The following is a 22,973-nucleotide window of genomic DNA, read 5'->3' as shown; positions in this document are numbered from 1 at the left end:
CTCTCTGGTAAACTTTCCCCAGCTTGGGATTGGCTTAAGAAAACAGAAGTTATGGAAACATATGGTCACTGAAGACAACTAATCCCAATCTACATGGCACATGAAGACATGAACAAAAGAATCAGCATTAACAGAATTCTTGGCCAAAAGCAGCCACATTTCTTATTTAAGAAAAATAATATGAAAGTGACATAATGCAACTTCACATTAAGGATGTTAACCAAGAATGGGACCCATCCCTTCACTAGATGCAGATATGGCTCCTAATATTCTAGTTGGGAAGCCTACACCTCATTCTTGCGGTTATATTTTGCAGTTCTATCATCTATTTTTCTCCACAAAATACTCTCTACCCTATAAGAAAGAGAACAAAAATAAGGAAAAGTGAGCTGTTGGCTCAAAAAGGTAGCTTCAACCTGATTGAGACCAAGAAGACCTAAAGTTGTCACCAGCCAGCTCAAAAGTTTCTCTCAGGAGCTTCCATTCACTGAATTCCTTAACTCCCCGTCTGAAATATCCTATCCCTAAATCTCTCAGAATGCCACCGCTTCCATAGGTACCTAAGAGGCTGAGTTCCCTGTGATTCAGCTCAAAATATGACACTACCCTCACCCTCCTTCTCAGCTGTTTAAAAAGGCAATACTTATAACAAAGCAGGGAAGGGGGAAGAGGAGCAGGGAGAAAAAAAGAATATAGATCTACCACAGCAAAAAGGATGCAAAAAAAGGCCAGTTTTCCCATCACCCTTGTAAAATATCTTCATGCATTACCATGACATATCCCTCCCCCTTCATTAAACACACACACACACACACACACACACACACACACACGGAGGAGAAGGCTGTAGCTAACACCTCTTTATCATTCCCCAAAGAATCCACCCCTGTATTAGACACATAACCAGAATTGTGTGTTAGTGAATATGTTCATGCACAAACCTATTCAATCTTCTCATGTCTAGGTAAAGATCTCCAGTGACCCATCTGCTCTTTTACATGCCTACACTCCCATGTTAAAAAGGTATTATGCCCCCGAATGGTAAACACATATCACCTTTCCCTTGAACAAGTCACCTCTGGTAACTCTCCCCAGTGTTGCCCTATTCCCAAGGTCATGTCTCAGATACAGAAAAGAACTTTTCAGATCACTTTTGATGGCCCTCAGACAGCTATCTTGTGGTGCTCCTTGGACTGATGAATTAGCCTGCAGCAATGTGAAAGGGGGTAAGACAGTGAGACAAGATTTATGAGTTCCAGGTTTCTCTAGTATGACTCAAGTAATTCCCAAGACCAAATTATAGGCTATTGTGTGATGTCTCCACCATGAAAGGCATTTGTAAATATTTAGGCTGGTTTTATACAACAAAGAATTATTAACATTAAAGCATAATAATGGCATGTAATATATACATTCTCAGATTATGTAGATAACGGAAAGGTTTTTTTTTCATTTTAAATTGTGAGATATAATGCATGCACAGAAAAGAATATATTGAAAAGTAGAAGCAAGGTTTTTGAAATATTTGGGGTTTTTAAGTTGTAACAGATATGTTCATTTAAAAGCAAGGTATATTTTTTTGCCTATTGACTTGGAAAACATAAAAAAATATCATCTTGTGATATAAAGTTTTTGGGCTATGTATCAGAAAGTCTTAAAAAATGTGTACACACTTCTAGTGGAATTCCACTTCCAGGAAGTTATCCCAAGGAAATAATCTGACCAATGTATAATTATTTAGTTACAGGGATTATTGCTGTGTTTTTAAAAAATCATATTCCCAAATTGGAAAAAAAATGTATCACAGAATCAATGAAATAAGTATAAAAGCAAATGTAAGATCTGGGAAGGAAAAAAAAAGAAATGTATAAGCAGGGTTGACAAACTTTTTCAGTATAGGGCTAGATAGTAACTATTTTAGTCTTTGTGGATCATTCAGCCTGTCACAGCTTTTCAACTCTGCAGTTATAGTGCAAAAGCCACTCCAGAAAATATGTAAGTGAACAAGCATGGCACTGTTCCAATAATACTTTATTTACAAAAAACAGGCTGGATTTGGCCACGCTGGCCATAGTTTGCCCATACCCAGGGTAAAGAAAACTCACAAGGCAAATACATAAGCAATCACTAAGTCCAGAAAGAGTGCATAGCCAACATTCACAGGACTTAATTATAAGAGTAGTAGAAATTCAGAGGTTGACTTCTCAACCCCAGTAAGTCTTCTATGCCGTGGTCAGGACCCTATGTGGGAAGGGGTAGGACCTGACACTTGGAATAAGGCTATCTGAGTTGATGCACTCAAGTATCTTGAATTCTTAGAATGCTCTGAGCCTTCTGGGCATGCAGAAGTAGCCTACTCTTCCCTGTAAAAGGCCAGTGCTGCCCCCCATGCTTGAAGATACTGAGACTTCTGCTTCACAAGTCAGCATGCGCCTTACTCAGGGTCCTCCCACACCTCCCCTCAGGTGACCAACAACTAAGCTGACCAGGGAAGTCCTAGGCCTGTTAAGTGAAGAAAGGGACTGTGGGAAAAATAAGCTCCAGGGCCTTGCCAACAAATACTGGTGAGAACTGAAAGAGTATATATGGACCTGGATCCTCCAGGAACTAGATAAAGAGGCCAGGGTGAGCAGGTCGGTGAAACAGAAGCTTGGAAGAGGGAGAGTTTATCAATATGGGAGAACTCACCTGTGACACAGGATTTTAATATCCTGGCAAGGACCCTGAGAGACAAATCTAGTATGCTTCTAGAATTGCTCTTAGAAGCTTAGAAAAAGTGCCATTCACACTATGTAAAGTACAAGTGCTGGAAATGCTGTGGAAAATGGTAGAGGAAGGAATCAAAAGACCCAGAAGTGGGCATGCTAGAGGGAACATATTCTATAAGACCAGAAAACTCATCAGCTGACTACGTGTTGTAGGAGGGCCTGGAGGATGCTGCATTTCCTAAAGTGATAAGAGAAGTGCTATTGAGAGGGTCACCAGCATCACCAAGAAGCTCAGTGGTGAATATCCTCCAGTGACAGCACTGCGATAGAAGAAGTTATTCAGAAATGGAGCTCAGAGCAGGAAATGGCTATGTAGTAGGTCTAGGCTTCGGTGTACACAGCCTTGCCACTTGGGCTATACAAGCTGGCTGACCTATTGGTATTAGAGGTATCTGTGGTGGGGAAAAATATGCTATGAGGGGAATTTGTGCTCTATTTCCCCACAACTCTATGCTCCGTTGTTCCAGAGGTCTTCATTCTCAGAGGGAGAGTGCTCCCACATGGACACAGAAAGAGTCCCATAAAACTTTAAGCTACGACTGCTGCCCATTCCCTTTGTGCTGCTTGTGCCAAGAGGGAAAGGAGTGAGTCAGAATACTGACCCCGACCATTAGGAGGAGGCAGGATTGCTGTTACACGATGGAGACAGGACGAACATGTTAGACACTGAGATGATCCACTTGGTGCTCCTGGGACTCTATTTTCCAGTCTTGACAGTAAATGGACAAGTATAGCAGCGATGACCTGAGAAGGACACAGTGACTAGGGGCTCAGACCACACAGGGTTGAAGGTCTGACTTACTTCACCAGGTGAGTCACCAAGATCAGTAAAGGAGCTAGCCAAAGACGAAGAGAATCTTTCTTTTCCCCTTGGTGAAATCTCTATTTTCCTACCTGGTATGTGAACAATGTGAACATGAGTCATAAAAGTCAGCTGCACTGAAACACTTCAGCCAGTTGTGGAAGAAGGAGAACATGGTTACCAGCTGTGACCTGGGAACCAGCTGTAGTGGAAGGTGCTATATATACTTCATCCCACTAGCCTACCTCTATTCCTCAGGAGAAGAGAACAACCAGAATCCTGGAAGAGTTGTTCTGGATGGAGTGGATTTATATGAAGGAGGTGGATCTGAGTAGTAGAAGAGGATAGAGTGCTACCCAGATCCCACTTCAGGACCAAGGCACTCGTTCCTCCAGCTGCTAGAAAGTCTGGGCTTTGCTGGCTTATAACTCATTCACTCTCCAGAAAACGCCTTCAGCCAAAAGAAGCTTCTTATCTGAAGTAACATGCTTTCCCTGGTGTCAGCCTACTTCTAATGGCTAGTCAATGTGTGAACATAAATATCTGGACTCAACTGGGACAACTGTGAAAGGTGACTTCAGAACTAGATTTCCTAAGAGGATCAGCTGGAGATCACCTCCACCCAACCCTGCTTCTCTTACATTTTTAGAGGTGTTATGCCCCAAAACATTCCTTAATAAACTTCTTGCCACAAATCTCAGAGTCTCAGGGTCTGTTTCCTGGGGGACCCAACGTATAGATTTCTGTTTCTGGGCTCTCTATTCTGTTCCATTGGTTTACCTACCTTTGTGCCAATACCATACTCTGTTAATGACTATAGACTTACTATAATATTAGAACATGTCCCCTACCTTATTCTTCTTCAAGTCACTTGGCTATTTGGGCCCTTTGTAGTTTCATAGATCTTTTAGAATCAGCTTGTCAGTGTACAAAAAAAGTCTCATTCTGATTTTGCTTGTGACTGCTTTGAACCTAATGGGTCAATGTTTAAGGAACTGGCAGTTTTAAAAAAAAATATTGAGTCCTTCACCCAGTGAATTTGGTATATCTTTATTTAGGTCTTTCAAAGGTATCTTAGTAAAGTTTTTATCATTTTTGCCATAGAGGTTTTATGCATATTGTGTTAAGTTTACTCTCAGCTATCTGACTTTTTAAAAATATTTACTTATTTTATTTATTTAGGCTGCACCGGGTCTTGGTTGCGGCATGCAGGATCTTTAGTTGTGGCATTCAGACTTCTTAGTTGTGGCAGCATGCGATTTGTAGTTGCAGCATGTGGACTCAGTTGCAGCAGGCATGTGTAATCTAGTTCCCCAACCAGGGATCAAACCCGGGCCCCCTGCATTGGGAGCACGGGGTCTTACCCACTGGACCACCAGGAAGTCCCTCAGCTACCTGATTTTTTATGTTAATGAAAATGGCATCCTTCAAATTTAACTTTCCAACAATTTGTTACTTGCATATAGAAATATTTGATTTTTTTACATGATTTTACATCCATCAGACTTGTTCATAATTTATAGGTTATATTGCATTTTCTACCTATATACACTAACATCCACAATTATGATAGTTTGTTTCTTCCTTTGAAATTCATTTATTTCTTTTTCTTGCTTTGATGTGCTAGGATCTCCAGAAAAATACTGAGTAGTGTTGAAAAAAGCTTAAGGCAATGGAGAATAGCATAAGATGCAGCCAGATTTTGTAAAGCCTTATAGGTCATAGTAATGAATTTGGATTTGTTTTTAATTAAGATTTAAAATTATTGATAGCCTTATATAGAGTAATCAGTTTAATATTTTTCAAAGATTACTAGAACTTCTGTGTGGATAATGAATTAAAGGAGAGTAGAGAGAGACCCAATTTATTTCATGGACACAGATACAAAAATCCTTTTAAAAAAAGTTTGCAAACCACAACAATGACCAAAATGTATAGATATGAAAGTTTTATCAGAAATGCAAAGGTAGCTTAAGTTAGAGAATATCTAAATATAATTTTTATGTTACTATAAAAAGCATATGACCATGTCAAAAGAAGCATAAAGAGCAAATTAAATGCCTACCAAGAATGTGTGTGTGTGTTTGTAAATTAAGCAAATTAGAAATAGAAGGCAACCACCTTAATCTAAGGAAAAGTTGCTACCAAAAACCTGTTATACATATCTATCTTAATGGCAGAATCTCAGAAATATTTCCTGTAAAATCAGACAGGACAGTGTTGCCCACTATTGCTGCTTTTATTTATAACTGTCTTAGACATCACAGGAACAGAAGAAAAATAAGTGGTGTAATGGTTGGAACAGGTGAAACAAGTCCATTATTATTTGCAGATGATATGGTCTTATATATAGAAACTCTAAAAGAATCCAAAGACAGAAATTTAGACATAACAAGAGAGTTTAACAAAGTGACCAGACATAAGATTGATATTAAAAATCAATTGCTTTTCTCTACTCTAACAAATGTTAGAGCTGCATGCTCAGTAGAGTAGCCCCTAGCCAATATGCTAAATTGTGACTAATCCAAATTAAGATGAGCTGTAAGGGTAAAATACATATCAGATTGCAAAGACAGTATTTTAAAAAATGTAATGTATTTTATTAATAATATTTATATAACCAAGTCAACATACAAAAACCAGTTGCATTTCTATACACTAGCAATAAACTAGCTAAAAATAATCAAATAAAACACTCCCATTTACAATAGCATCAAAAACAATAAAATATTGGGAATTCCCTGGTGGTCCAGTGGTTAGCACTCTGTGCTTTCACTGCCGAGGGTGCGAGTTCAATCCCTGGTTTGGGAGCTAAGATCCCACAAGCCACGAGGCACAGCCAAAATAAATAAATAAATAAATAAGTAAATACTTATAAATAAATTTAACCAAGGAGGTGAAAGATCTCTACACTGAAAACTATAAGACAGTGATGAAAGAAATTGAAGAGAACACAAATAAATGTAAGAATATCCCATGTTCATGGATCAGAAGAATTAATATTGTTAAAATGTCCATACTACCTAAAGCCATATAGATTTGATGCAATTTCTATCAAAATTTCAATAGCATTTTTCACAGAAATAGATAAAAACAATCCTAAAATTCATAGGGAACCACAAAAGACCCCAAATAGCGAAAGCAATCCTGAGAAAGAAGAACAAAGCTGGAGACATCACACTTCCTGATTTCAAACTATACTAATAAAGCTATAGTAATTATGACAGTATGGTACTGGCACAAAAACAGACACAGAGACTCATGGGAACAGAATCAAGAGCCCAGAAATAAACCCACATGTATATGATCAACTAATATTTGACAAGAGAGCCAAGAACACTCATGGGGAAAGGATAGTCTTCTCAATATAGGGTGTTGTGAAAACTGGATATTCACGTGCAAAATAATAAACTCGGACCCCCCTCTTACACTTCTCACAAAAGTTAACACAGAATGAATTAGAGACTTAAGTGTAAGATCTGAAATCATAGGACTTCTAAACGAAATTACAGGAAAAATCTTCCTGGCATGGCTTGGCAATGAGTTTTTGTATTGGATACCAAAGCACCAAGCAACAGAAGCAAAAGTAAACCCATAAGACTATATCAAGCTAAAAAGCTTCTGCACCAGACACACAAAATTTAACAAAATAAAAAGGCAACCTACTGAATGGTAGAAAATGTTTGAAGCCATATATCTGGTGAGGGGTTAATGTCCAAAATGCATAAGAAGTCATACAATGCAATAGCAAAAAAAACAAAAACAAATAATCCACTTTAAAAATTGGAAAAGGGCCTGAATAGACATTTTTTTTTTCCAAAGAAGATATACATGGTCAACAGGTACATGAAAAGGTACTCAACATCACTAATCATGGAAGTGCAAATCAAAACTACAATGAGATATCACCTTACACTTGTTAGAATGGTTGTTATCAAAAAAAGAGAGAGTGAGAGAGATAAGTGTTGGCAAGGATATAGAGAAAAGGGAATCCTTGTGCCCTGTTGGTGGGAATGTAAGTTGGTGCAGCCACTATGGAAAACACTATGGATGTTCCTCAAAAAATTAAACACAGAATTACCATATAATCCAGAAATCCAACTTCTGTGTATACATCTGGAGAAAATGAATTCACTGTCTCAAAGAGATATCTGCACCTCCATGTTCATTGCAGCATTATTCAAAATAGCCAAGACATAGAAACAACCTAAGTGTCCTTCAAAATTTAAATGAATAAGGAAAATTTGATATATGTACAGTGGAATATTATTTGGCTGTAATAAAGGAGAAAACCCTGCCATTTGCAACATGGATGAATCTTGAGGGCATTAACTAAGTAAAATAAGTCAGACAGAGAAAAACAAACACTATATGATCTCACTTATATGGACTGTACAAAAGCCAAATTCACAGAAAAAAAAAAAGGTAGCTTGGTGGTTGCCAGGGGCTGGGAAGTAGGGGAAATGGGGAGATGTTTGTCAAATGGTACAAGCTTCTAGTTATAAGGTACATAAGTTCTCTGGACCTAATGTACAGCATGGTGACTGTAGTTAACAATACCATATTGTATACATGAAAGTTGCTAAGAGAGTAGATCTTAGATGTTCTCACTGCACAAAAAATAATGGTAACTATATGAGGTGATGAAAGTGTTAACTAATCTTATTGTGGCAATCATTTCACAATATATACTTGTAGCAATCATCACACTGTACAACGTAAACTTACATGATGTTATATGTCAATTATATCTCAATAAAGCTGGAAAAACTATATAAGTTACATGTTTAAATGATAATTTGATATATTGGATTAAATAAAACAATTTAATATTAATTTTAGCTGTTCTTTTTATGTTTTAACCATAAATATTAGAAAAATTTTAATTATACTCATGAAGAGTTTCCAGAAGAACAGATAGAAGACCTTGACACATCTTTTCTCCAAAAGAAGCAACTAAAAAACTGATGAATTACTAGAAACAACCATTTCAGAACTCTGGAAATTAACTAAAGGTATACAAGTTGAGAAACATTTATTCAAGAAAAACTACTGAGCCTCGGTAAGAACAATAGGGTCTGTGACATTTTAACTTGGAACTTGTTCCATCCTCACTTTCCCCGACTCAGCAACATGGTATTATAGACCTTGCTGGTGCCAGAAGGGATTGATATGATTTGGAGTTCCAAGGAAAAGCCCCATGTCCACAGCTCTGTTAAAAACAATAGTGCTTGGTAGCAAACAGTCAAAGGCCAACACGGAAGCTGCCTAAGGCTGTAATAACAATAGGGGCAAGCAAGAGACCAGCCAAAAGTTTAAAATGAAGGGAATAAGACAGTTCAAATAAGGATATGAAAACTCTGACTTTTTCCTGCTGATTTGGAACGCTGTGCACACGGGTAGGCCTACATTCACACACAGGAAACACCAGAGAGGACCCCAGTCTACTGTTCATATCTGACTGACATTTAGACCCTGTGCAAGCAAGAAGTGAAAGCCCAGGCAGACTTGTTAACTCCCTGAATTTTGAATGCATTCCCTAACGCATACATAGATCACCTTTGCACTGAATGGAAGCCTAACCAACTCAAAGTGATAGAGTAGGGTAATTAAATGGTTAATTTGAATATCCCACTGGAGGATTGAAGACAGAGAGAGAATTTTAAGGGAGTCTGCAAGACTGTTGTAAGCTAATGACCATGCAAGAAAAGAATCCAGTAACCTAGCAACAATCTACACTACTTGAAGGAAGACCAGGCACATTCAAGCACCAGGCACACTCAAGCCACAAGTCCTGATAATTAAAATGCAAGACAGTAGATATGGGTTCTGAATCTTGTTACATGAATTCAGGGAGTTAATGGTTCTTGAAGAGTAGCATTTCTGCATGTGGCCAAGGCAGGAATATAGGTGAAAGGGGAAAAAAAACTAGGTGAAAGGGGACATTATACTGAAACCTGATATGAAGTACCATATTTTAGTATATGTTACCACCCCTCTGCTAATATACGTATGTTTAACTAGTACCATGACAGTCCCATTTAGACCATATAGGGCCAAAGGAGGAACTAATGATGTAAGCCTTGATATCCACCACAAAATGAGGAAGAAGGTGGTCTTCTCCCCTCCCCACTTTTTCTTTGATTATAAAAACATAGCCTGCTTTGTTCTTGGGGCTGCTGTGCTCCCTTGCCTGCCCATTTGTATCTCTCACAAGCATCCTATGCTAATAAGCTCACTCTTTGCCAATCACTTTGCCTCACACTGAATTCTTTCTGCATTGAGAAAAAAGAACCTGAGCTTCAATAAGTCCTGACACCAGGTGAGCAGTTTCAATTAAAAGACAGTGGGTGTGAGTCGTCTCCTAAGTCAGGGATCATGGGTTCAAGTCCCAATCTGAGTTTTGGCTGAGTTCGAGTCACATTCAAGAAGGAGTGCGGTTTCAGCAGCATTCAATCTGACTGACTACTAAACTATGCTGACCCAAGGTAATCCCTAGGAAGCCAGAAATGACAACAACCCCAGGAGGTGGTATCAGAACAATATATTATCTAAAATGTCCAGTTTTCAACAACAACAAAAATAAGACGTGCAGATAAACTGGAAAGTGTGGCTATACACAGGATAAAAAGGCAGTCAATAGAAACTGTCCCTAAGGAAGCCCAGATATTGGGTGCAATTCATAGAGACATCAAATAGGTATTAGAAATATGTTTAAAGAACTAAGTGAACTAAGTGAAACCATATTTAAAGAGTTAAATGAAAGCTTGACAAAAATTCACACACACACACACACACACACAACCAAATAGAAATTCTGGAGTTGAGAAGTAAAATAACTGAAATGAAAATTTTACTAGAGGGTCTCAACAGCACAATTGAGGCTGCAGAAGAAAGGATCAGCTGAATTTGGTGTAGATCAATGTAGATTATTCAGTCTAAAGAACAGAAAGTTATGGGATGAAAAAAAATAATGAATGGAGTCTCAGAGACTTGTAGGATACCATTCAGCATATCAACCAACGTGTAATGAAAGTCCCAGAGGAGAAGCAAGAGAAAAAAGGGCAGAAAAAATATTTGAAGAAATAATGGTTGAAATTTCTCAATCCGATGAAAAACATGAATCTACACACCCAAGAAGTCAATGAAATTCAAATAAGATATAATCAATGTTACAACACTTTGACACATCACAGTCAGACTGCCAAAGGACAAAGAGAGAATCTTGAAAGTATGTGGAGTATCTTTTGATGTGCTTCTCAGTCATTTGTATATCTTCCTCGGAAAAAATGTCTATTCAGATCCTTCACCCATTTTTAAATTGGGTTCTTTGCCTTTTTATTATTGAGTTGTAAGAGTTCTTTACATATTCTATATACAATGCCCTTATCAGATATATGATCTACCAATATTTTCTTCCATTCTGAGATTGCCTTTTCACTTTCTTGATAGTGTCCTTTGAAGCACAAATGCTTTTAGTTTTGATGAAGCCCAATTTATTTTCTTTTATTGCTTATTCTTTTGATGTCATGTCTAAGGATATATTGCCAAATCTGAGATCCTGAAGCTATACCCCCATGTTTTCTTTTAAGAGTGTTATAGATTTAGCTCTTAGCATTTAGGACTTTGATACATTTTGTGTTAATTTTTGTATAAGTTATGAGGTAAAGGTCCAATTTTATTCTTTTACATGTGGTAATCTAGTTGTTCCAACATCACTTATTGAAAAAATTACTCTTTCTCTATTGAATGGCCTTGATGCCCTTGTCAAAAATCAGTTGAGTATGGACCTATGAGTTTCTGAATGCTCAGTTCTATTCTACTGTTTTAGATATCTACCTGTATGCCTTTACCCTTCCCCCATCTTCATTACCATTGCTTTGTAGTAAGCTTTTATATGGAGAAATATGGATCCTCCAACTTTTTTTTCAGGCTTGTTTTGACTATTCAAGGTCCCTTACAATTCTACATGAATTATAGGATCAGCCTGTCAGTTTCTACAAAGAAGCCAGCTGGGATTTGGATGTGGATTCCATTGCATCATTAGATTAATTTGGAGAGTACTGTCATCTTAACAATACTGTTCATCTTCTGATGAACATGGGATATTTTTCCATTTATTTAGACCCTCTAATTTCTTTCAATGATATTTTGTTATTTTCAGTATACAAGTCTTCCACTGTTTTTGTGAAATTTGAACCTAAGAATTTGATTCCTTTCAATGAATGTTATCATAAATTGAATTGTTTTCTTATTTTCATTGTTAGTTTATTCATTTAAAGTGCATAGAAATACAATTGATTTTTATTTATTGATCTTGTATCCTATGACCTTGCTGGACTCATTTATTAGTTTTAATAATGCTTTATTGGATTACTTGAGATTTTCTGTACATAATTTCATGTCATCTGTGAATGGATATAGTTCTACTTCTTCTTATTCAATACAGATGCCTTTTATAACTTTTCCCTGTCTAAATTGCCCTGACTAGAACATTCAGTACAATGTTGAAGGAAAATGATGTGCACAGACATCCTTGTCTTGTTCCTGACATTAGGTAGAAATCATCCAGTCACTTACCCTTCAGGATCATGTTAAACATGAATTTTCATAGGTGCTCTTTATCAGGCTGAGGATGCTTCCCTGTATTCATAGTTTCCTTCTATTTATTTATTTATTTATTTATTTATTTATGGCTGCATTTGTTCTTCATTGCTGCTCACGGGCTTTCTCTAGTTGTGGCGAGTGGGGGCTACTCTTCATTGTGGTGTGCAGGCTTCGCATTGCGGTGGCTTCTCTTGTTGTGGAGCATGGGCTCTAGGCACATGACCTTCAGTAGTTGTGGCTCACGGGCTCTAGAGCGCTGGCTCAATAGTTACGGTGCATGGGCTTAGTTGCTCCACAGCATGTGGGATCTTCCTGGACCAGGACTGGAACCCATGTCTCCTGCATTGGCAGGCAGATTTTTAACCACTGCACCACAATGGAAGCCGTATTCATAGATTCTTGAGTGCTTTTATCACATTGAATTTTGTCAAATGCCTGTGTCTACTGAAATGATTAAGTGGTTTTTATCCTTTATTCTATTGATATGATGCATACCCTTTTCTCCTCAAATAATTTTAAAAACAACTGCATAAAACAATAATTATAGTGCTCACTTCAGCAGCACGTATCCTGAAACAATTATAAAACATTGTTGGGCTCATAATGTTAAAGATATACTTTACAGTAAAATAGCACAAAGGAGGGGGTAGGAAGAGAAACATATTTGAACAGTTTCTGTGTAATATTGGAATTAAGTTAACATTAATCTGAAATTGTTTTTTAACTTAAAATGCATATTTTATTCCTCACTTGAAAATACATGTTTAACACAAAAGAAGAAAGTAAAAGAGGACAGAGGCACCAAAAAAGATATGAGATATATCCAAAACAAATACCAGGAACACCCCACCCCCACCCCAGTCAAAGCCTCCGCCAGGCAGCACAGGTCCTGGTGGCCTGCGTGCTGCCCCCAACAAAGCCTCCTTTGGCCATGCAGGCCCCAGTGGGCTGTGAGCCATCCCCCTCCAAAGCCTCCTTTGGCCATGCAGGTCCCAGTGGTTTGTGCCATGCCCATGGAAGCCTGCACCCCAGATGGCTTACACTAGCACACATGCTCCAGGCCAGCTTCAGGAGCAGAAGCTGGTGAGAGGAACACACGCAGAGGTGGGTCCGACAAAGCAGGTCCAGAGACCTACCTAGAGGTCTTGCAGGGCCTCCTGGGGAGTCAGGGGTTGACTGTAGCTCTCTGTGGGTGCAAGGACAATAATAGCGGAGGCACCAGGGAAATTTTTACTTTTTAAATTTTTTTTATCTTTTAATTTTATTTTTTACTTTTATTTTTTAAATATATTTATTTCTAATTTTTTTGAGCATAATCATATAATGCTTTTAATAAAGGCAAATAATATAAGGCAACAGGAGAAAGGTAATTCAAAGAAACATCCAGGAACAAGCTTCCCAATGTCCTTATTTGCCTGAAGACATGATTCATCATCTCTGAATGAAACTGCTGTTATTTGTGCTGATGTACATGCGCTGAAACTTGGTTTCAGAAGAGCTCAGGCAGAAGTTTCCTGCAGAGTCTAGTCACCTAGTGAAGATAGGATATCTAACTGATTACCTCAAGTGAAAATTATCAATAAACAAATTAGTCATACGTTCGACTCAGGAATTCTTTTTTTTTACAACTTTATTGGAGTATAATTGCTTCACAATGGTGCATTAGTTTCTGCTTTATAACAAAGTGAATCCGTTATACATATACACATGTTCCCATATCGCTTCCCTCTTGCATCTACCTCCCTCACACCCTCCCTATCCCACCCCTCCAGGCGGTCACAAAGCACAGAGCTGATCTCCCTGTGCTATGTGGCTGCTTCCCACTAGCTATCTACCTTACGTTTGGTAGTGTATATATGTCCATGCCACTCTCTCGCTTTGTCCCAGCTTACAATTCCCCCTCCACATATCCTCAAGTCAATTCTCAAGTAGGTCTGTGTCTTTATTCCTGTCTTACCCATAAGGTTCTTCATGACATTTTTTTTCTTAAATTCCATATATATGTGTTAGCATACGGTATTTGTCTTTCTCTTTCTGACTTACTTCACTCTGTATGACAGACTCTAGGTCTATCCACCTCATTACAAATAGCTCAATTTCGTTTCTTTTTATGGCTGAGTAATATTCCATTGTATATATGTGCCACATCTTCTTTATCCATTCATTGGATGATGGACACATAGGTTGCTTCCACCTCCGGGCTATTGTAAGTAGAGCTTCAGTGAATATTTTGGCACATGACTCTTTTTGAATTATGGTTTTCTCAGGGTATATGCCCAGTAGTGGGATTGCTGGGTCATATGGTAGTTCTATTTGTAGTTTTTTAAGGAACCTTCATACTGTTCTCCATAGTGGCTGTACCAATTCACATTCCCACCATCAGTGCAAGAGTGTTCCCTCTTCTCCACACCCTCTCCAGCATTTATTGTTTCTAGATGTTTTGATGATGGCCATTCTGACTGGTGTGAGATGATATCTCATTGTAGTTTTGACTTGCATTTCTCTAATGATTAATGATGTTGAGCATTCTTTCATGTGTTTGTTGGCAATCTGTATATCTTCTTTGGAGAAATGTCTATTTAGGTCTTCTGCCCATTTTTGGGTTGGGTTGTTTGTTTTTCTGTTATTGAGCTGCATGAGCTGCTTATAAATTTTGGAGATTAATCCTTTGTCAGTTGCTTCATTTGCAAATATTTTCTCCCTTTCTGAGGGTTGTCTTTTGGTCTAGTTTATGGTTTCCTTTGCTGTGCAAAAGCTTTGAAGTTCCATTAGGTCCCATTTGTTTATTTTTGTTTTTATTTCCATTTCTCTAGGAGGTGGGTCAAAAAGGATCTTGCTGTGATTTATGTCTTAGAGTGTTCTGCCTATGTTTTCCTCTAAGAGTTTGATAGTTTCTGGCCTTACATTTAGATCTTTAATCCATTTTGAGCTTACTTTTGTGTATTGTGTTAGAGAGTTAAGTGTCAAGACACTTTTTAAGAGGGACCTCATTAAAATGGAAAAGAATTTCTCATTTGACGTAGGTAATTTTTATGAAATTGCCAGGACTATCTTTTGAAATGGATTTTATTACTTGAAAAACTTTATTTTTTTTTACCTAGAGTTTGATGAAGAGATGCTAAGTAATACTGAAGAATGGAAAGATAGTATTATGCACTTCAACAAATCAACTTGGAAGGTCAATTCTCAGTTACCAATTTTATGCCAACACATGTTCAGTAGAGTGGGTCATAATGCTGATTATGAGAGTCTTTTTTCACTAAAGAATAGTAGTGGACAAAAGAATGAAATAAGGGACTTCCCTGGCCATCCAGTGGTTAAGACTTCCCCTTGCAATTCAGGGGATGCAAGTTCAATCCTTGGTTGGGGAGCTATGATCCCACATGCCTTGCAGCCAAAAAAAACAAAAACAGAAGCAGTATTGTAACAAATTCAATAAAGACTTAAAAAATAGTCCACATTAAAAAAACTTAAAAAAAATGAAAGTTTATGTACAGTTTAAATAGAACACAGATTATAACTGCATTAAATGTCTAAGCAAATTCTACAAAACAAGGAACTGTTGAGTTCCAAACCATCAGGGAAACATAATTAAAGAGATGTAATTTAGATATGTAGAGTTTGTTTCAGATAAATAATAAAAAATTATTTTGTAGTAGAAGTATGTCCCATGTAATGTTTCTTTTATTTTAATATATGTAGTTGATTCTCGTTATTTGCAGGAATTAGGTTTTATAACGTTGCTGAAAACACTGAATTGGTGACTAGTTACTCATCACTCCTAGGAGAAATAAGGTTGGGTTTCTGTGAGCCTCTGGTTCACAATACTTTCATCATCCAATCAGCCCATAATTTTTGAAATGTGGTTTTCTGTTTACAAATACCTCATCTAGAGCTTCCCTGGTGGTGCAGTGGTTGAGAGTCCGCCTGCCGATGCTGGGGCCACGGGTTCATGCCCTGGTCCAGGAGGATCCCACATGCTGCGGAGTGGCTGGACCCGTGAGCCGTGGCCGCTGGGTCTGCGCTTCCGGAGCCTGTGCTCCGCAACGGGAGAGGCCACAACAGTGAGAGGCTGGCGTACCGCAAAAACAAAACAAAACAAACAAACCTTACCTAATAAACCTCGATGATTCATTAACATTCACCTCATGACCAAAAGCACTATTACTCATGTCTGAATGAAGCTTATCTAACATTCATATTTTCTCCATAAGGTGCATGATAACTTTCTTGCTTTTAGAAACACTACATAGCACTTCAGCACTACACTTAGGGGCCATTTTAAACAGGGAAGTCACCAAGAAAAAGCACAAAAATGTACTATTAAATAGACTGCGAAAAAGGCACTTCTTTTCAGTATGAGAACTGGAAAAGAAGGCAGAGCATTGCCTTGCTTGACTTCAGCTGGGAATGTACACATTGAGAAATTTTTTGCTGCTCTGCTCATGCCCATGAATAAGCATGAAGGCACTATGAGTATTGATTTGGGGGGTTACAAATAAATTTTAATGAGTAGCTGAATCCACCAATAATGAGGATTGGTTATATATAAGTATTAACTGGTATGGACCTATTTCCACAATACATTGAGAAGAAAAGTTACAACATGAAACTTAACTAAAACTTTAGAAGCATTCCCTTTACAAAGAGGAATAAGGCAAGGATGTCCCTTATTGTTGCTTCTAAGAGAGAAGGTGGTGAAACAGAATAAAGAACATAGCCCTTTGGGTCCAGGAAAAAACTCTCACTGGTGGTGAACTGGGATGAGGTTCAGATGGAGGTGAAACATCAGCTTATGCAATAGCTGGAGGCACTTGAATAGTATGGGGACAATTGCAGTTGTAAGAGTTATTGAGTTGTCTGCCTTTGGTCAGTTGTTTTAAAAGCTCTGAAAATGGAAACTGAGAAGATCAGGTCAGCCAGCTGTCAACTTAAGGCACACTATTGACTCAGCTGTCTCCTGTAGCCACAGGGAAGACTGTGTTGAAAATTAGACCCAGGGCAACAAAGCTACAAAGTAAACTGAGTGCATAGCCTAAATGGTCTCTAGGCTAAAGTTCAGAACTCTGAGAAGCACATCTCTAGTGTATTTAATATATTGTCTTTCCAATTCACTCTCTAACCTTTATTTAAATATATACGTATCCTCGAAAACATGTGGTGTAGTTGCAGTTTTTAAATATCTGCCTAAATGATATTGTTTTATAAATCACATTTTCTTCTTCATTCAGCATTAACTTTTTAGGTCTATTTATATTGCTATATGTCAATTTAGCATAAATTTAGCAAAATTGTTCATTGCTTTTAACTAATGTGTAGTATATATCCATTTTACTTATATCCATTCCCCTAGTTGAGTCCTAAGGAGATGAAAGCCAGTAAGAAATTCTCTGTGATAAGAAATGATTGGGACCTTCAGAATTGTGAATTCTGATACAAAATTTCAGTTCTTTTTGTTTCTGTGCTGTACCCACCCTCTGGTATTCTCAAAATTTTAAGCCTATTCCTCATAAAAGGTACCTAGTCTTTGGAGAATCAAGGAGAAGTCTGTGTCAATACTTGGTACAAAATGTTCTGAAGCAAAGACAGCAACTGCAGATGAGATGGTATAAGGGAATTGAGGGATAGAGCCAGGAATGGGAATTTAGAGTGAGAGGTGACAGGAAGCCACCAGAGAAGTTAACACCTCTATAGAAATCATCAGAATACTCTGAAGGATACTGTACTTCCTACAATTACGTGAAATAGGAGCTTGATATTTATACATTAAAATAAAAGGTAACCCCAGAAGATTTGGAGACAAATATATATTACATGTTTTCATATGCTTATGTAGGATTCTACAATATTCATAGGAAATTTAGAACTTAGGAATTTACTTAGGCAAATATATTTTCCCTTCAGTGGTTTCACTGGATGGTTGATAGTTGAGACTATTGGTAGCAGGTGTTGAGAAACTAATTGATTAACCTAGTTCCAAAGCCCTTTCATTAGAGGTAGTGAAAATTGACGAGGAGATTGGAAAGATCAGCTTATCCTATTCCCAAAAGAACCTCTGAATTAAATCACTCCTGGCACCCCTCCACTCCCCACCTTTGATACACTGCAAAGTGCACTGTGTATCAGGGAATGTTTCTGGCACTGTTTGATGATTGGATCCTGCTTCATGGTGTGCTGTATGAATCTCCTCACAACCAGTCTCAGGAAATATTGGAGAAACCTGGGATGTTATCCATCTTAGGCAGCATGGGATGCACGGGAGACCCTTTGTGACTTGCTGTTGAACAGTGAATAAGGCACCCTGGGACCTTTGATGACCTTGATGTGCTGGAGATAGTAAACTGAGTCATTGTTTCATCATGAGGAGCCCTTGATGATATATCACCTTGAAAAGTGCTTTTTTTAAGACGAACTCCTTTGATCTTGCTGAAAGATGAACTCAGCCTGGTTTCCCTAATGACTAAGTAAAGTAAGTTGCTTTGTACTTTGCTGTATGAGTTGAAGCAGCCAGTAGAACGGGTTAAACACAAGAGCTTTGGAGCAAGTAAGTCCTGAGATTGAATCTCGGTTCTGGTACTTGATAACTTGACTGCAAGCAAGTAACCAATGATCACTTTACAGTGCTGTTTAGATTATTAAATGAGATCATGTATACAAAGTAGTTAGCACATAATGAGTATTTAATTGATAGCTAAAAACACAAAAAAAATCTAATTAAATACAGATTGGTAATTATCAGTAATAGCAACTTAGAAATTATAAACTCATAAAGGTTTATAGCTTTGTAAAGATTTCTCCATATAGCTGACAATCTTCTGTTAAACGTAATTTACACAACAATTTAGACTTTTACTCTGGAACTCTGCTTTCAGAGATGACTGTTTCCTATATCTGAAGTTAAACTTGTAGAATGTCTGTGCTAGAATATATGATAAGAATATTCCTCTGGTTGCTCTTCAAAGCTAAGATTTTCTTTATATATGGTTTAACTTAAGGATTTCTTAGACATACTTGTTCTTGTGTTGAGACAAAGTTACCAGATTGGACAGATTTTCTGGTGTTAGTAGTAGATTCTGAGAAATTAGACAGACTTTTTATTAAGTCCTCTGACACAATGTATTCATTTTCCAGGTAACTGACTTAATAGAAAGGGTTAAGGTGCCAGGTAAGATTATTAAGCCAACTGGCCCAGGGATTCTGGGAGTAAATTTCAACCTTTGATTTAATCCAACTTAACCCAACTGAGCAAAACAACCAAAAGCAGCTTCCATAAACAACCTACAAATATGTACTGGGTTGTAGCCACTGAGATACCAAAGATAATATAAATCAGGTCCTTGTCTCCAGTCAAAGCACATAAGCCACAGAGAGTAAATAGGAGCACCATACATGTCGACCTCCTCCTGATCATGACACACTTTCAAATATTAGACCTTAATATTTAAGTGGCAGACAAACTTGAAGATTCAAAATGACACTAAAATAAGATAGCAGCAACTACAAAGCAGACTCCACTACTGGGTAACGTTGTTTTGTGATGTCTATAAATCCCTCTGTAGGGGGCCTTTCCACTTGGCTGTCTTTTAACTTTCTATTGTTGTTTGAGCAAAACTGTGCACTGTCCTGACCACATTCTCTTTTAGCCTCACAAGACAAAGATCCTTCATGTGCCAGGAAAAAAGGGGAACTTTTCTTTGCTGCCAGCTTAATTTATGCCTCTATATGCCTCAAGCTGAGTCCCACTTTACCTCGCAAGATGGCCCAGTCTACTCAGATAAACATTCCAACTGATAGATGTCCCTGAAATAGTAGGTGTAATCAATTGTAGAACCAATACATTTCACACTATGGGCAAAATTGGTCATCATATTTTGGTGGTTCCAGGCACACCAGTGTGCCTTGGCCAACTGATTAAGGACCTCATCTCTAACCAGAGTAGTCAAGAGCAGGGAGATGGGTGGGAACTCATGTAGTCAGAGATAGCATGTTAGAGATAGACCTCAAAGGATGGGTAAGATTTACAATTGTAGATGCATAAATGGTGGCTATTCCAGGTGAGGAGAATAACGTCTGTTTCATTCTACAGCATAAAGAATTTTCACTTCCAATTTTCCAAGTATCTTTTCAACTTCACTTCTTCACTTCTTAACATGGGGTACAATCTCCATAACAATTCAATTTATCCAAAGTACGTGGCACACATTTTCTACACTATTAGATCATGAAATGACAGGGCCCTCCTTTCACCTAACAAGGTACAAGGTACAAACCCACATGTTATTGGATTTATGCCTGCAAGAGTCCAACCGTGCCCTCCCAAATCTGATTTCTGACTTTCTCTTTTATCCATCGAATGTTTGTCAGAACACAAAATCCCCTTGACACTTTTCAGGACCAACCCTACCTGACTCCTTCCCAGCATTTGTCACTGTCGGCCTTTCCCTCATTTAAACCCTTCTCTCACTTACTCTGACACCAAACTCTTGGTTCTCCTCTCCTGCTGATCATTCCTTCTCAGGCTCTTTTCCTCTGTCCCTGAAGTGCTCCCCAGGGCTCAGATTTTGGCCCTCTTCTCTCTTCTCACTCTACACGCTCACAACGGGAAACTGTCTGGGGATCTTTAGAACTGCGAAATACCTTATTTGAGGTAAGCAAGCCCCTTAACGGGGCTCACTAGCTCTCAGACATTACTCTGCATTGGTTAACTAAAACTGACTCACAGGAATAAATAGTGGGGAAAAGTTTGTTAGGGAAACTTCCAGCTACCGAATCTGCCCAGGAGGCAGGGATCACAACAGGAAAAATTTTGTAAGGAGTCTCAACTGAAACTTATTTTTTTTGTTCTTATCAGGAACACAGGCCTTAAAAAGATAAGCACCTCTGAGCTTGTTTCCTAAGACATCTTATTTATCAGAATCCATTTTTAGACAGGACGTTCCAAGCGGGCTGGACTACACAATCGCGTTCACTGAGCTAACCCCAGCACCAGCCTGGGCCTAGCACCGAGACGGTTTGGGGTTTGTCTATTGCACGGTGGCTCTGCCTGACAGTTCAGCCGTGCTGCGGCCCACTGGGGTGGGAGAGCAGGAAACGGAGCCAAGGTTGGCTCGGCTAAGAGGTGCTGCATTCAGCATAACTCCTCGAGTAGCAGCAGACACGTGCCACAGGCTTAAGTCGTCTCCTCCTGACTTCAGCCAGGTTCTCCCGCAATGAAAACAATCTAAGGAGTCGCCTCAACCACTGCACATCTCAGGGCCGGGACTGCTCCGCCCACGCAGCAGCGTGGTGGAGGGCCGGGCGCGGCCCTGACGTCACACTGGGCCCCGCCCCTTAGGGGCGGGGCGGGAGCGCGGGAGCTCTGTTACGCAGGCGCCTTCGTCCTATATAAGTGGCGCTAGAGGCCGACGGTGGGGTTTTGGGGAGATGGTTTTGCTGTCATTTTGTAGGGTGTGTGTCGCAGCGACAGGGATTGAAGACGGCGGTTTGGTGACAGTTATTGGCCAAAGGGCCTTTTGCTTTTGAGGAGGTAAGGTTTCGGATAGGGTGTTCTGGGCTGGGCGGTTTCCCAGTGTTTTAGGTCTCGAAAGCCAGGTGTCAGAAAAACGACGGGATTCGGGGCCTCGGCGACCGGGGTTTCTTCGGGACACAGCTCTGCTCGTGGCATTTGAAACCTAAAGTTGCCCCGGTGTCATGGTAGATTTAAAATCCTAGGGCGGAAAGGCCTCGGCTCTGCCGCTGACTCGTCTCAGAGAGGCCAGGCCACTCATATCACGGCTCCTTAGGCCCGTGACCCGTCCCGCCGATCAGAGTGAGACCCTGCGAGAGCCTCCTGGGGCAAGTGTTGTCCTAGATCAAGCCTTACTCTGGGTCCCTGGCCTCGGCCGTTTGTAGCATTCTGGGATTTTCCGAGGTCAGACTTCTGCCTCTGAGTGCGCCAAAGGCCCTGGCCAGGTGCCCTGGCGGAGAGGCGAGGGGTGGGGACTGGGCGTCCGAGGAACTGCTCGTTTGCGAGTCCAGGTGGTGGAATTTAGCTCGTGCTTGTGAGAGGTAAATACGGAGAGGCTCATCCTTTGTGCGAACTGTTTTTTTCCTAAAGTGGAGCATAGTATTGTTGCATCAGATGTGCATTTCTGATACTTTTGGATCACCCTGTCCTTGATTACTTAAGTAACGATGAAACGCTTATACTATTCTTAGGAAACAGCGCTCCAAACTGACCACGTCAACCACCTGGTCTTATTTTAGAGCTATCTTTGTATGATTGTGCTCCATACATACACCCACAGGCTTCTTGTTATCCATTCCATACAGTCCTCTTGGAGCCATCTAATCATAACTTTAACCTACATAGATATTTTTATATAGATAACATCAAATTGTCGGGTAATATAGGGTGTTAAAGGGCAGTAGAGAATCAGGTTTCTACGATGGATATAAACATCTGATGTTTGTTGTATCTGATGTTTTTATTGAAGGATGTCCGATGATTCTAACATGTAGGATTCTTTGTTAATAAGAAATAGTGTGATAATTCTAGCTAGTTTTTCTCTTTTTTTGTATGCGAAGGAACCTAATCTGTATAACCTGGATCTGGGATTCTTCTCTTGGCCTCCTGAGAAAATATTTCTGAACAGTAGTGTTGGGGGGGGGACGGCTTCCTATCAGCTGAATTAAATTTAAAGTAATGAACTTGGCTAGAGAAATAAAAACCTTTGGCTCTCCCAAGATGCTTATTTTAATATTTGCATATTGATAACTGTGGTTATTTAAGAATTCTGCCTTGGTGAGCTAGTTAT

This window comes from Mesoplodon mirus (genome assembly GCF_964341445.2).
Source record: "Mesoplodon mirus genome assembly, contig: HAP1_SCAFFOLD_631, whole genome shotgun sequence".
In the NCBI taxonomy this organism is placed as follows: Eukaryota; Metazoa; Chordata; class Mammalia; order Artiodactyla; family Ziphiidae; genus Mesoplodon; species Mesoplodon mirus.
Note: the sequence above shows the minus strand (reverse complement) of the source record.